We start from the raw sequence: 13,655 nt of genomic DNA on the forward strand, positions 1-13,655 counted from the left end.
ATATGGTGCTGGCAACCGAACCAGGGATTCATACGTGCCAGGCAAGCGTTCTACCAACTGAGCTAGATCCCAAGCAGGTCATTCATGATGTGAACATCTTGGTAATGATTTCCAGCATGTGAGCTCCCTTTCACAGTACCAGATGTGAATATTTTTGGAAATTCTCACTCCCTTTCTGATGCTGTGCCTCACTCATATAGGCCCTACTGGAATGGAAATATCTGCCCTCAGGCTGGTTCCAGGAACCTTATGTCCATGGACAGAGCCCAGAGGTGGTGGAAAGCCTGGGTGTTCCACTGGTTTATCAGACAGATTGTAGCTTCTGGTCTTCAGTTTGTTTCGGGGGAAGGGACATGGTCTCAAGTAGCCCATGCTGGCCTTGAACTTGCTATGTAGCCAGGGATAACTTTGAACTTTGCTCCTCCTGCCTCTACTTCCTGAGTGCTGGGACTATAGGTGTGTGCTACCACGCTTGGTTAGTGCTGTGTTGGAAGTAGAGCCTGGAGCTTTCTGTGTATGAGGCAAGCATAATTACAGTTATGAAGTGTCAATGAAAATAATTTTATGGCCGGGGGTCATCACAACATGATGAACTGGATTAGAGGGTCACAGTATTAGGGAGGTTGAGAACCACTGCTCTCGGTACTCATCTCCGGTTGTGGGAACCTATGACTAGATATCTGCTCTCCACACTTACACTGGAGGTCTTTGGATTGCTGGTTCTGGTGTCTCCTTCTTGGCTCTTCCGGCTGATGATTGTGTCTTGGGTGTGACAGTGCCATGTGAGCTGCCTGTGTGTTATGTTTCGGGGCCTGCAGAAATAAACCGAAGCCAAAGAGAAGTCTGGGACCCTCCAGCGCCTCGGTGGAGGGTTACATCAAACATCTTCAGTCACTTTCTTCCCATTCTGGAGACTTCACATAATTAAAAACATCCCCAGCCAAACACTAAATAAATTTTACACATGCTGCTTGAATTACTTCGCACTCTCATCCCAGGGTGGCTTTCTCGGAGATTAATTTTTCATTGAAATGATTCCTTGGGGTAGGCTGAAGCCAGAAATTGTGGAAACTCAAACATTTGCTTTATACGCCGAAACTTCAGGGTAGGGCTGCTTTGTGAATCTTTTGGGGATGGGCGGAGAGGATGCTCACTTGGAAAAAGTAGAAGCACTCTTAACAGAGCCCGTGCGGCATGAGCCCCGGACTGTGTTTCTATCGGTTCAGATATAAAACTGGGGGAATGTGGCTCTAGATGCTATATCGTATGACGTGGGGACATAGCAGTTATAATTTTTGCTTATTGAGCAGTGCTGTGGTTTGGATGTGGCGTGCTCCCCGAAGGCTAATGTGTCGGAGCATTGGCCTGCAGTGTGGGAATGGGGGAGGTGATGGCACCCTTGGGAGGGGGGCCTTGTGTGTGTGTGGGGCTTTACATCATTGGTGGTGAGCATTCATGGTCTTTCCTGTTGCTGTGACAAACACCCGATACAAACAACTGAGGGAAGGGAACGTTGGTTTTACGTCACACTCTGAGGGTGTGATCCATCATGGCGGGGACAGCATGGAGGCAGGGGAATAAGATGGCATGGCACCACCGTCAGGAAGGAGAGAGAGGTGAACTCCGGTGCTCAGCTCTCTCTCCCTTTTGTCCAGGCTAGACTCCAGCCCATGCTCACACCGAGAGTGGGTCGCCCCTCCTCAGGTAAGCCTTTCTGTCAGCATTCTCATAGACACACCCAGAGGTGTTTCCTATGTGACTCCAAATCCCGTCAAGTTGATGAAGATTGATCATTACAAGGTGTGACTTTGGAAGAGTTTAATGTCGTTCTCGGGGGACCCCATTCAGTTCCAAGAAGCTCTTCAGCTTTCTGTCTGGCCATGTGACCTCTTCCACGGGTCTGTTCCTCCCCTGTAGTGCCATCCTCCATGAAGTGACTTAGCTAAGAGGACCCCACTAGGGTTGGTCACATACTCTTTTGGCTTTCATTCTCCAAAACTATGAGCACCAGCCTTGTGAATATGGTAGATCACATTAATTGGATTTTCAATAGCAAACAAGTCTTGCATCTTTAGAATAAGCCCCACACTATCATGTCATAAAAAGTCATGAGAAAAACCCCTCAGTTGCTGTTAATCCTGTTTGCTGATACTGTGTTAAGGACCTTTATGTTTCTATGCTCTAGGTTTTTGTTTGTTTGTTTGTTTTCTGTTTTATCTTTCTTCAGGTTGGATATTAGGATCATGCCAGTTTGGTGAAATGCACTGGGGAGTAGACTCCTCTCTTTTTACTTAGAATATATATTAATTATTCTGGAAGTGGTAGAATATTAGAGCAAAACAATCTGGATCTGAAGATCAGAGGGTGGGGCTGGGGTTAGTTAAACTAGTAATTCACTTTTTTTCTTTTCTTTTTCTCAAGTGTGTGTGTGTGTGTGTGTGTGTGTGTGTGTGTGTGTGTGTGTGTGTGTGTTTCTGGGCTTTGAACATAGGACCCCACACATGGTAGGAAAATATTATCCCATTGAACTATATCTTTGTTTTTTCACTTTTTATTCTGAGATGGGGTCTCACTTAGCTGCCCGAAATGACTGCCCAGACTGTGGCTTAGGCAGGCCTTGAACATCCCATGCTGCTGCCCCCAGCCTCTTGAGTAACTGGGAATATCGGCCCACCGTGGAATTCAGTTTATTCAGTTACAGCATTGCTTGAATCATCTCTGTCTCGATGCGGGAGCTGAGATGGGAGTCTGTGCTTTACTCTGGGGGCAATAGCCCAGAAGTTCAGAGCCCTGGGGTTGACCTGCAGCCTCTGTTACTTTTCCACTGGTCTTCGTGGAAGAACTTTCTCCATGCCTTGATTTTCCTGTTTGAAAAATAGCAACAATCACGCCTACATCATGGGCAGAAACATTCAGCCAATTCAAGGGAAGGCCTTGGCGATGCCTGCTGAGAACATAATTAGTAATTGGTACCCTGAGCACTGCCTCTAATGGAGCCTTTATGGCTTTCCCTACTGCTACTCCATTGTTGGAATTAATTACTCTTCCCCACTGCCCCTCTAGCACTTAATTTACATTGCTCTTATGCTTCTTTCTTGTTGTGTCTCAGGCAGTTAGACTGAAGATTTCTCCCCAGGCCACATTCATTCAGTCCATCATTCGTTCAGAGGAAGTCCTCCGAGTTGGGCAAAGAGGTGAACAAATGTGGACCGTTCCTCGGCATTCTCAGTCCCTGGGAGCAGCAAACTGCTTAGCTAAATAAACGGTTCCATGGGCCTTTATTAATATTTACTGACATAAGATTGGCAGGCTATCTACCTTGGGACAGGAAGGCAGTCTGCTCCCTTTTAGGCTGAAAGGCATTTGGATTAGAAACTTCAGTGAGCTCTTCCTATTGGAGACCCCTATCTAGTCCCAGGTGAAGCATCAGGCTGTTAGATCCCTGTCAGAGTGGCACTGGAACTTCTGAGCGTGGGGGGCCATCATGTTGAGTCTGCCTTGAGCCAGACCAGGTCAAGCCAGTTCTGTTAACTCAGAGCTTTCGTTTCGAAGTCCTCTTCAGTCTCTCAGGGGTTACAGACATGCTCCTGAGGGTCCAGACAGTGTCTATTCTGCTTGTAAGCCTGGAAATCTTGCCCCGCCCCACATTTTGTTTCCAGTCATGTGACAGCATTTGTGGTCAAGTGCTAGGCACTATGATCACCACTGTTGGGAAATGGTGAGGCTTGAGACCCTGACAGTCAATCTCCTTCCTCAACAGTCTCTGGCAACACAGACTTGATGGTGTCACCAAGGCTGCCTAAGGATACTTGCAAGATACGCTGGTCATAAAGCCAACTTTCATGGGCCGCGAATTGCATGTGGAAATCAATGGAAAGTGTAAATGTTTGTGAAGATGCTTGTCCGGGAACGTGTGATGGTTTATGTTGACTGTCAAGGAGACAATGTCTAGAGTCACCCAAGGGATAAGCTTCCAGATGCACAGATTAGATTAGGCTGTGGGTATGCCTGTGTGGGGGCATCTAGATTAAATAAAGCGGGGACACCCATCCTAAATGTGTGTGGCACCATTCCTGCGGGCTGGAGTCCTAGAACTGAAGGAAAAAGAGAACATGACAGCCCTGGTGCTCACGGCTGTCTGCATCCTGACTGCAAGCTGCTGAACAGCTGCCCCAGGCTGCCGCCGCCGAGGGCTCCCACCATGCTGGACCGCACCCACAAACCATGAGCCGGAACCTCCAGCTGTTTTTGTCACAGCAACAGGAACCAAGGTAGAAAGGAAGAAGAGCAGGTGCCAAGGATCTGTAGGGGAGGTGGACCAGAGACAGGGCCAGTTACGTGTGAGGGCAATTAAGTAAGTTTGTAGCAGATAAGGGAAATAGATGAAAAGATGGATAGAGGGAGTGAATGACTGGAAAGAACAGGAAAACGTTGGAGAAAGACGTACATATGCCCATGCAAATAGATACGTCCACATACATTTGCGTATGTGAGTACTCACATCTGTGCGTCATGTACATATACATACATGTCTCTGCATTTACATACACATACACACATGTACAGGTGGAAGAAAGTATGATGGGAGAGAGTGGGGAAGTCTGAGAGAGAATTATGTACACATACGTCATTTCTCTCTATTATTCCAGCCTTCTGCCTGTGTGTCCACCTGTTGTTAATATGTAAAGATGAAGAGGCGTGAAAAGAGGGAAAATAAGAGTGAGTCATTGTGGGAGTGTGACCCATAGGAAGGAGGAAGTGATCGGATAGACAGTGCTGGTGTCAGTTCTCTAGGCCAGCAGGAAGGCTGGGGTGCCACCAGGAGTCGGGGAGGAGGGTGGGACTATGGGGTGTATGGGAGCTCAAGTGTCAGGGAGTTGTCCCTGCTTCCTCAGGAGAGCTGGGAGGATGATACAGACTGCAGATGCTTTTGTTTTTGTAAGTGCTGAGTGTTAGACAGGAGACCCGGCAGGTGCGGGGAGAGAGGGGGGGGTCAGATAGGTCCTGGTGAGAACTGTGGGGTACAGTTGTAGTAGCCAGGCTGTGTGGAGAGAATCGCTGAGCCTGGGATGATGTGCCAGATGAAGACAAAGAAGAAAGGGGGCGGGGCGGGGGCGGGGCGGGGGCGGGGCTCCCTGAGAGGTTGGTGAACACAGGCGCTTTGACTCCGTCCTGGGGAAGCAGGTTCCCGTGGAAAAATGTGATTTCCCAGGGAATCTCTCATCCAGCAGCCACTGAGCGTCAGCTCTGCTCAGTTATGGGTGACTCTGGGGGATGAAGACACTTCTCTGCCCCTAAGTGTTTCACAGCACAGGACTCAGGGCTGAGGAAGCCCCTCAAGGGACGGGCGGGGTCCGGGAGTGTCACTGGGAATGACGACTTGCTGCTGGAGGGGCAGAGGTCAGCAGATGGTATGTCTCATGGGTCACCGCGAGGGCTCATGAGTGCTACAGAGAAAGTTCAGATTTCTGTTGGCTTGGTTATTTCTCTGGGACCATGAGCATCTCCCACAGCCAAGGTCTGGGGACTGTGCCCCAGCTCCAAGTGCTGACCCTGTGTGTGTGTGTGTGTGTGTGTGTGTGTGTGTGTGTGTGTGTGTGTGTATGTGAGCTGAGTTGCAATCACTGACCAAACAATGCAAGGAAGGAATCCCCATCTTGACTCACTGTTTCAGAGGTTTTGGTCCAGGCGTGGCTGGCCTCTTGCACCTGGCAGATGAGAAATCTAGCTGAGAACCACCAATGCAAGTGACCCCGTGTGCCTGGACAGAGCATCATGGTGGCAGGGGTGTGCGGTGGAGGCTGCTTTCCTCCTGGTAGGCAGGAATCAAAGAAAGTAATATAGGAAAGGCCAGGGGGCAAGATAAAACCCCAAGGACAGGTCCCCAATGATCTGCATCCTCCAACTAGGATCCACTTTTTACGTTCTCCCACCTCCAAGCGGTCTACTTAGATTTTGAATCTATCGGGATTAATCCGTGTACCAGTCAGAGTTCTCAATAGGAGCAGACTCACTGGGGTGGATGTATATGTGTATATGAACTTAAGTCAGTTACTGTGAAAATAGTAACAGTAGCTGAGTCATACCTGAGAGCTGTAACCCTCTCTGTGTTTACTCAGTCCTCGAGCGTGGTGTGGCCCCTGGACTGACTGCCTCACACTGGGGAGGCCAACAACCTGTAGTCATTCAGTCCCCAAGGCTGGGTGCCTTAGCAACCCCAGTTTGTCACTGAAAACCTGAAAGGTTCCTGGAGAAGCTGTTGGTCCTTAAGACTTATCACGGAAGGCTGGAAACGCTGGTTCTGGTATCATCGGCAGCAATAACAGGGTAAATTAATTCAGTAGCCAGAGGGATCCTGTCTTAGGGTTTCTATTGTAAGGAGAAACCACGGCCACTGCAACTCTTATAAAGGAAAACATTGAATTGGGTGGCTCTCTTATAGGTTCAGAGGTTCAGTCCATTAACATCATGGTGGCACATGGTGGCATGCAGGCAGACATGGTGCTGGCTGCATCTTGATCAGAAGGCAACAGGAAGTAGACTAAGACACTGGGTGGTATCTTGAGCATATGAGACATCAAAGCCCACCTCTACAGTGACACACTTCTTCCAAGTAATGCCATTCCCTATGAGCTTATGGGGGCCAACTACATTCAAACTACCACAGTGCCTAAGTGAGCCCAAGGGGAAATCTCTTCCTTCTGCCACACCCTCAATCTGCACTGCTATCAGAAGATACTGTTTACAGTCAGGGCAGGTCTTCCCAAGTCAACTAAGGCAATCGGGATAATCCACCAGTTGAGGCTCCCTACTCAGGTGATTCTAGAGTTGACATTAAAACCAACCACAATAATCCACTTGTGAAGACAGGGATCTCATTATCAAACCATTTCCTAAAAGCCCATGGCAACCGAACTGCTTTACCATGAGCCTATGGGATCTTTTATATTCAGACCATAATGGCCAGTCCTTGATTGTTTTCATGAGTGTGGACCCGTGAACCTTACAGACCTGCTTTTGCATGTAGCTACAGGAATTCATGCAGAATTACTGATCCACAGGTGGAAGGGGGTTATTGCACACTGCCAGCAAGAATGTAAGCCAGTTGGGCCACTGAAGAAATCACTGTGGAGGTTTCTCAAAAACTAGACAGAGAGCCAGGTGCTGGTGGCGCCCGCCTTTAATCTCAGCACTCAGGAGGCAGAGGCAGGTGAATTTCAGTGAGTTTGAGGCCAGCCTGGTCTACAGAGTGAGTTCCAGGATAGCCAGAACTGTTACACAGAGAAACCCTGCCCCCCCTCTCAAAACAAACAAACAAACAAACAAAAAACAACTAGACATAGATCTTCATATGACCCATCTATATCATTCCTGGTGGTTTAGATGAAAGCCTCCAAGTCCATAAATCACAGAGGTACTTGCATGCCAGTGTTTATTATAGCAACATTCACACAGTTAAATTATAGAACCAATCTAGGTGTCCAGTGACAGAGGAACAGATAAGGAATGTCACACACACACACACACACACACACACACACACACACACACACACACACACAAAGAAGAGTGAGCTTATTTCATTTGTAGGAAAATGGATGCAACTGCAAAGAATCATACAAAGTGAATTAAGCCAGTCCCAGAAACACAGATATCACATATGTTTTCTCTCATTGAGTTCCCAGATGTCAGATAGATACGTAAATTATGTTTGTACATGACATGAAAGTAGAAATGAAACTGTCTAAGGGACAAGGGGGAGGAACTGTTGGGAGAGGGCAGGGTGAGAAAATGGAGGGTGTCTCAGTTTGCTTTTCTGTTGCTGTGACAAAATGCTGACCCAGCCAACTTCGGGAGGAAAAGGCTAGCTTGGTTTAACGCTCTCACTCAGGATTCATCACTGAGGGAAGCCGGGGGCAGGAACCTGGAGACAGGACCCGAAGCAGAGGTCATGGTGGAATGGCACTTTCTGGCTTGCTCAGCCTGCTTTCTTGTATAACCCAGGTCCATCTGCCCAAGCCTCACACCACCCACAGTGGACTGTGCCCTCACAGCACCGATCATTAACGAACACAATGTCCCACTGACTTGCCTGCAGTCCAACTGGACAGAGGTGATTCCTCATTTGAGGTTTCTTCATCCCAAGGGACTCTAGTTTACATCAGTTTGATATAAATAAAATAACAAACAACAAAACAAAAAACCCCAACTAGCATAGAGGTTAAGGGAATAGGGCTGGGATATGCTCACTATGCAATATATAGGTATGAAAACTTTAAAAATTAAGAAAACAAAACAAAATGACAGCAAAGGAATTGCCAGTTGGAGAATCCAAATTCAAATGCTAGCTGCATGCCTGTGAGCCTAGAGCTCAGAAGGCTGCGCCAGGAAGATCTAGAGTTTGAGGCTAGCCTGGGCTAAAAGAGAGACCATGTGTTCAAAACAAACAAAACAAAACATAAATAAAACGGACAAAGAAAAGGACTAAAGATCCTGTGCTTCAAGTTTCCTGTTCTTCTTTAATTATAGTTTCTTTGTGTGTGAATGCTTTACCTGCCTGCCCACATGTATGTGCACCTTGTGCCCACAGAGGTCAGAAGAGGGAGTTACAGGCAGTTGTGTGAGCCACCGTGTGGTTGCTGGGAATCAAACCTGGACCATCTGCCAGAGCAGCCAGTGCTCCTAACCACTGAGCTGCCTCTCCAGCCAGGGCTTCCTCTTCATTCTCATTTGCATCCCTGTAGAGAGAAACAGACATAGAAGGGTGCTGCAGCATCCTTTGTGAGGGGAAGCCTTGCCATAAAATCTACAAAACATGCAGGAGGCTGTGTGCACAGGGAGCAGGACACTTACCAGTCCAGGAGCTCCACCACTGGTCCTGTTTATTCCTCCTACTCACGCAAAAGAAGCCGGTGACAAAGCGCCCCTATTCTGGGCTGAAGAGAGAGGCTTCCTGTGCGGCAGGAGCAGGCTGTGGGAACAGATGTGTCAGAATTTACTGGGTTGTAGCTCCACACAGAGCTGCATGAGATTTTTTATTTGTTTGTTTCATGGTGCATCTGGGCATTGCTATCTGGGAACTGAATTCCCTTCCTTCCTGTTCCACGGAAGTGGCTTGCAGGCTTCACTGATGTGGGGCCAGACAGACTGGTCCCTCACTAGCTGGGTTGTGAGTTTTGGCTGAAGAGAAGGAAGAGGAAGCCGGTGTCTCTGATCATCTGTCTTTTGCTTCCTTTCTGTTAGGAACACACGAGGCTGGATTCTCCAACTGGGTAGCCCATATTTGAGATGAAATCCCAATCCATGGTGACTGGAGAGATGTCTCTGTAGTTCAGAGCCTTGGCTGCTCCTGTAGAGGACCTAGGTTTGTTTCTCAGCATGTGCATGGTGGCTCACAACTATCTGTAATTCTGTTTCCAGGAGATCTGATGCCTTCTTCTGGCTCTGGCAAGCATATGCATGAGGTACACATAAATGCCTGCAGGCAAATACTCGTGCACATAAAATACCTTATCCATGGACTTTTTCTTGTAAGAGAATGTTATCCAATGTTCCAAGGACCCAGACCCCCCCCCAAGACCTCTCTGTTGGACTCATGATGGCACCAGGTCTAAGGTACAAGATGATCTCCAAGACTTGTGGTGTGTGTGTGTGTGTGTGTGTGTGTGTGTGTGTGTGTGTGTGTGTGTCCCTTTTCTTTTTCCCTTTCAGTATCTGAGAAGTCAACTGAGGCCAAGCAGGGTTAGAACTCTGAAACCAACCTCACTGAGGAGGACCAGTTCTTACCAGATATGTCTCTGTTCCTGGCAGCCCACCTCTCCTCAGCTAGCTAAAACAACAGTTACCTAGCCCTGAGAGTTACCTGCACAGGAGTGGAGGGGGGCTTACTTCCTAGGGAGGGCACACTGCTTCTGAGTATAAGGTGCAATGCACTCTCATCAGGTACATTTCATTTCTGTGATTATACTTTGTGTACATGGTCGGACTCAAGGCTGCAGAGAATGTGCATTTGTAACTGAGAGAATGAGGTTACTTGTAAAGTAGAAGCCAGTGAAAACAGCACACCATGTATCCAATTAACCATTCAATCTAGGGTCTCGCAAGATGGGGCATGTTGATGTCTTGTCTTCATCAGGAAGCTGAGGCACCGGGATGAATGTGTTAGAAGGAGATTGTTTCTTTCCATTACTTTGCAGTTAGTCTCCAGTTAGAAGAAGCTGTGGATGGATGCAAGAAAGAAAGCCATTGTGGAGTTAAGAATTGGGGGCCTGGGAAGTTAGCTCAGTGGGTAAGAGCACTTGGTGCACAAGCCTGAGGACCTGAGTTTGAATCCCTGGCACCCACTTAAAAAGCCTGTAATCCCAGGACTGTGTGTGCCTTAGAAACATTGTTGGCTGATAGCCTAGCTCCAGGTTCAGTGAGACCCTGACTCAAGAAATGAGGTGGAATGATACAGCAGAATATCTGAGCTCTTCTGGTTTTCAGGTGTGCTCATGGACACATGCTGCTGTATACTCGTGTGTACACTCTCTCATTCACACAAGAACAGGTAGATGCTGGATTGCTAGGTGAGTGTTGACAGAGTGTTCTCTAGAAGGATGTATAATTAACCCAATAGGTTATCATTTGAGGAAAGCCCTGGTTTAAAAATATCCAACTCCCTTATAATTCTTCCTTTCCCAGCATAATTCCCATCATTCCTAGCATCAGTGTGCTAGAGGACTGAATCCCAGTCTTGGCATGGACCTTGTACCCTGTGAACCAAGAAAATACTTCTTTGGAGGTTCCCATGTAGGATGGGCCATTCTAAGCCAGGGGCTCTCTGCTTACAGATTAATAAACCACTGTGGTATCTTTGGAGGATTTTGCTATTGTAACTTATTCTCCAAGAACCTGGTCACTTCTGGTCACCAAGAACACTGCATTGTTGGACCAGAGTTTGGAGCAGTGCTCTCATAGACAAGGCACTGGTAGCTTCTCTCTGCCACCTTCCTGTCTTGGACAAGGCACATGGGATTCCTAAACCCGAGGTTGGCTTAGGCTGGACTCTGAAGAAATGATACTTGATCACCTAGAACCCTGTGAACACTTTTGGGCCAGATTGCTTTTTGTGTCAGAAGCCTGTCCTGTATATTATGGAAGATTTAGCAGCATCTCTAACCTCAACCCTAGACACCAGTGTCACCTTGTGTTGTAGCTATGACAACCAGAAATGATGCTAAATACTGTCAAATATGTGCTAGCAGGCAAAGCCACCTGGACTGAGAACCAGTCCTCACAGAGCTAAGAAGGGACAGAGAGCTTCCTGGAGGAACATGGCATAACCCTGTACATAGGAGTGGCTGAATGTTTCTGTCCTGTATCTCTATGCTAGTGTGTCAATTCACAGTGTGCTGGCCACATGAGCCCACAGGGTCATATACTACAACACTTTTCAAACAACTCAACTGGGTGTCTTAGAAACAGATTTGGATTTATTAGGTCTGGGGTGGTGCCTAAGATTATGTAGACCTAACAAGCTGCCAATCAGTGTTGATGCTGCTGATTCTCAGATGATGGCCTGGGCGGTGAGGATGTAGGCCAGGGATCTACATGATACAGTACCTGGACCAACTTGAGATCACTATGTTTTTTAATGATGTGTATGGCTGTGGGGATATTTGTCTGTGAGTGCGGGTACCCGAGGAAGCCAGACAAGGGTGTTGAATTCCTTGAAGCCGGAGGTGCGGGTGGTTGTGAGTTGCCCATCATGGGTGCTGGGAAACAAACTCAACTCCTCTGTAAGAGCAGTAGGTGCCGAGTGAAGAGCGCAGTCAAATGCATGTACAGATGAAGGAGCTTGGCGTCCCTGGGAACTAAAGACAATCTGGCATTGTCGGAGTAGCACTCGGTGAGCTTGTATCTGCGTCTGTGGGTGTGTGGCCTGCGGAGGAGGTTCCCTAGGAACCAAGGTTAGAGTCATAGAAGTACCTGTGTTTGTTATTAAAGTGAGTGGAGACTGGCTGTGGGCTTCGGCTGCAGCTGTGCGATCAAATCTATGTTGTTGAAATATGTCCCTGCTGGTGAGTGGGTACTCGCTTGAGTCAGGAAAGAAGAGGCATCCAAATGAGCATGTGGGAGATAGTTGCAACCCTCAGAAGAGAGTGACGTGGCCTGCATCATGGAACATCGGTGAGAACAGGTGGGAGGGGATGGCTCTGAACTGAAGAGTCCAGCAGCTTCTTCCTCTGCCCGGATCCTGGGCTCCTGGAACCTGCTAAGCCCACACGTGGTGGCGAGGAGCTGGCCAGTGGCCTGGTCTCCCGTTATTTTTCTGTATCCTTCAGTGTTCACCTTCTAGGAATGTTAATGGCTCGTGAAGGACATACACTGCTGTGGCTCAGAGGCTAGGGGGAGGGGAGTCACCCTCCAGCAGACAGCACCCCCCCAGGCACCTCTTTTCAGAGCCCCTTAGCTCCCACTCTTCATTCTGAAATTCTGAGTTTAAAAAAAAAAAGTAATAAAAAAGTATCGGAGGGTGCCTGAACTGACCTGGCTTGCCCCAGAGATCGGACCGGTGAATACCCTAACCGTCACCACAGAACTTTTCTCCAATAATTAATTGATGGAAGCAGATGCAGAGATCCACAGCCATTCACTAGACAGAGCTCCAGGAGTCCAGTCAAAGAGAGAGAAGAGGAATTCTATGAGCAAGTGCATCAGGATCATGATGGGGAAACCTGCAAAGATGACCAAACCAAACTAGTGGGAACTCATGAAAGTTGTATCAATGGCTGTGGAGCCTGCATGGGACTGGACTAGGCCCTTTGCACGGTGAGACAGTTGTGTAGCTTGATCTGCTTGGGGGCCCCCCTCTGGCCGTAGGTTCAGAATCCATCCCTGGTGCATGAGGGGGCTTTGTGGAGCCCACTACCTATGATGGGACACCTCGTGCAGCCTTGAGCCAGAGGGGAAGGGCTTGGACTTGCCTCTACTGAATGTGCCTCCCCATGAGAGGCCTTGCCTTCTTGTGGGAGGGAGTGGGGATGGATTGGGAAGGGGAGGCTGGGAGAGGGTGGGAGGAGGGAAGAGGGAGATCTTTGATTGGTGTGTAAAATGAATGAAAAAATTGTCTTAAAAAATAAAGATTGGGTACTTTTTCAGGGCAGTCCACCTACTACCATGTCTGAAACAACTTTACTGTGCCATCCCCCTGCCTGCTACTCTGCTTTATTGTTTTGTTTTGTTTTGTTTTTTTTAAACTTCTCTCTCACTTCTGGATTCTGAGATTCCCCCCATCCTTATTCTAATCCCTGACACATTGTTGCCGTGGAGTCAGGAAGCTGGGATCCAGGAGCAGACTGAGCTCCCAGGTCTTTATGGGCATTTTAGGACTGGACACAGGGTGGCAGCTGTGGGATGAACGTCGCTGACCCATCTCCAAGGGTGGCATATTTTGACCCGAGGGACAGGGCACCTGATCAAAGTACATGCGTGTCATCGGTGTGGGCTTCCAGCAAGGCACGGGAGCAGAGCCGTCACCGAGGTGATGACGTGGCTCCGATGAACTGTCCCTCAAAGATGAACCAGGGAGAATGCAGTGAAGCCTCTGAGGAACGGCCTGAGGGAGGGCCGCAGCAGGGCAGAGAAAGGAGAAAAGTCAGGAACAGCACGTA

Source organism: Peromyscus leucopus, chromosome 3, assembly GCF_004664715.2.
Source record: "Peromyscus leucopus breed LL Stock chromosome 3, UCI_PerLeu_2.1, whole genome shotgun sequence".
NCBI classification, from domain to species: domain Eukaryota; kingdom Metazoa; phylum Chordata; class Mammalia; order Rodentia; family Cricetidae; genus Peromyscus; species Peromyscus leucopus.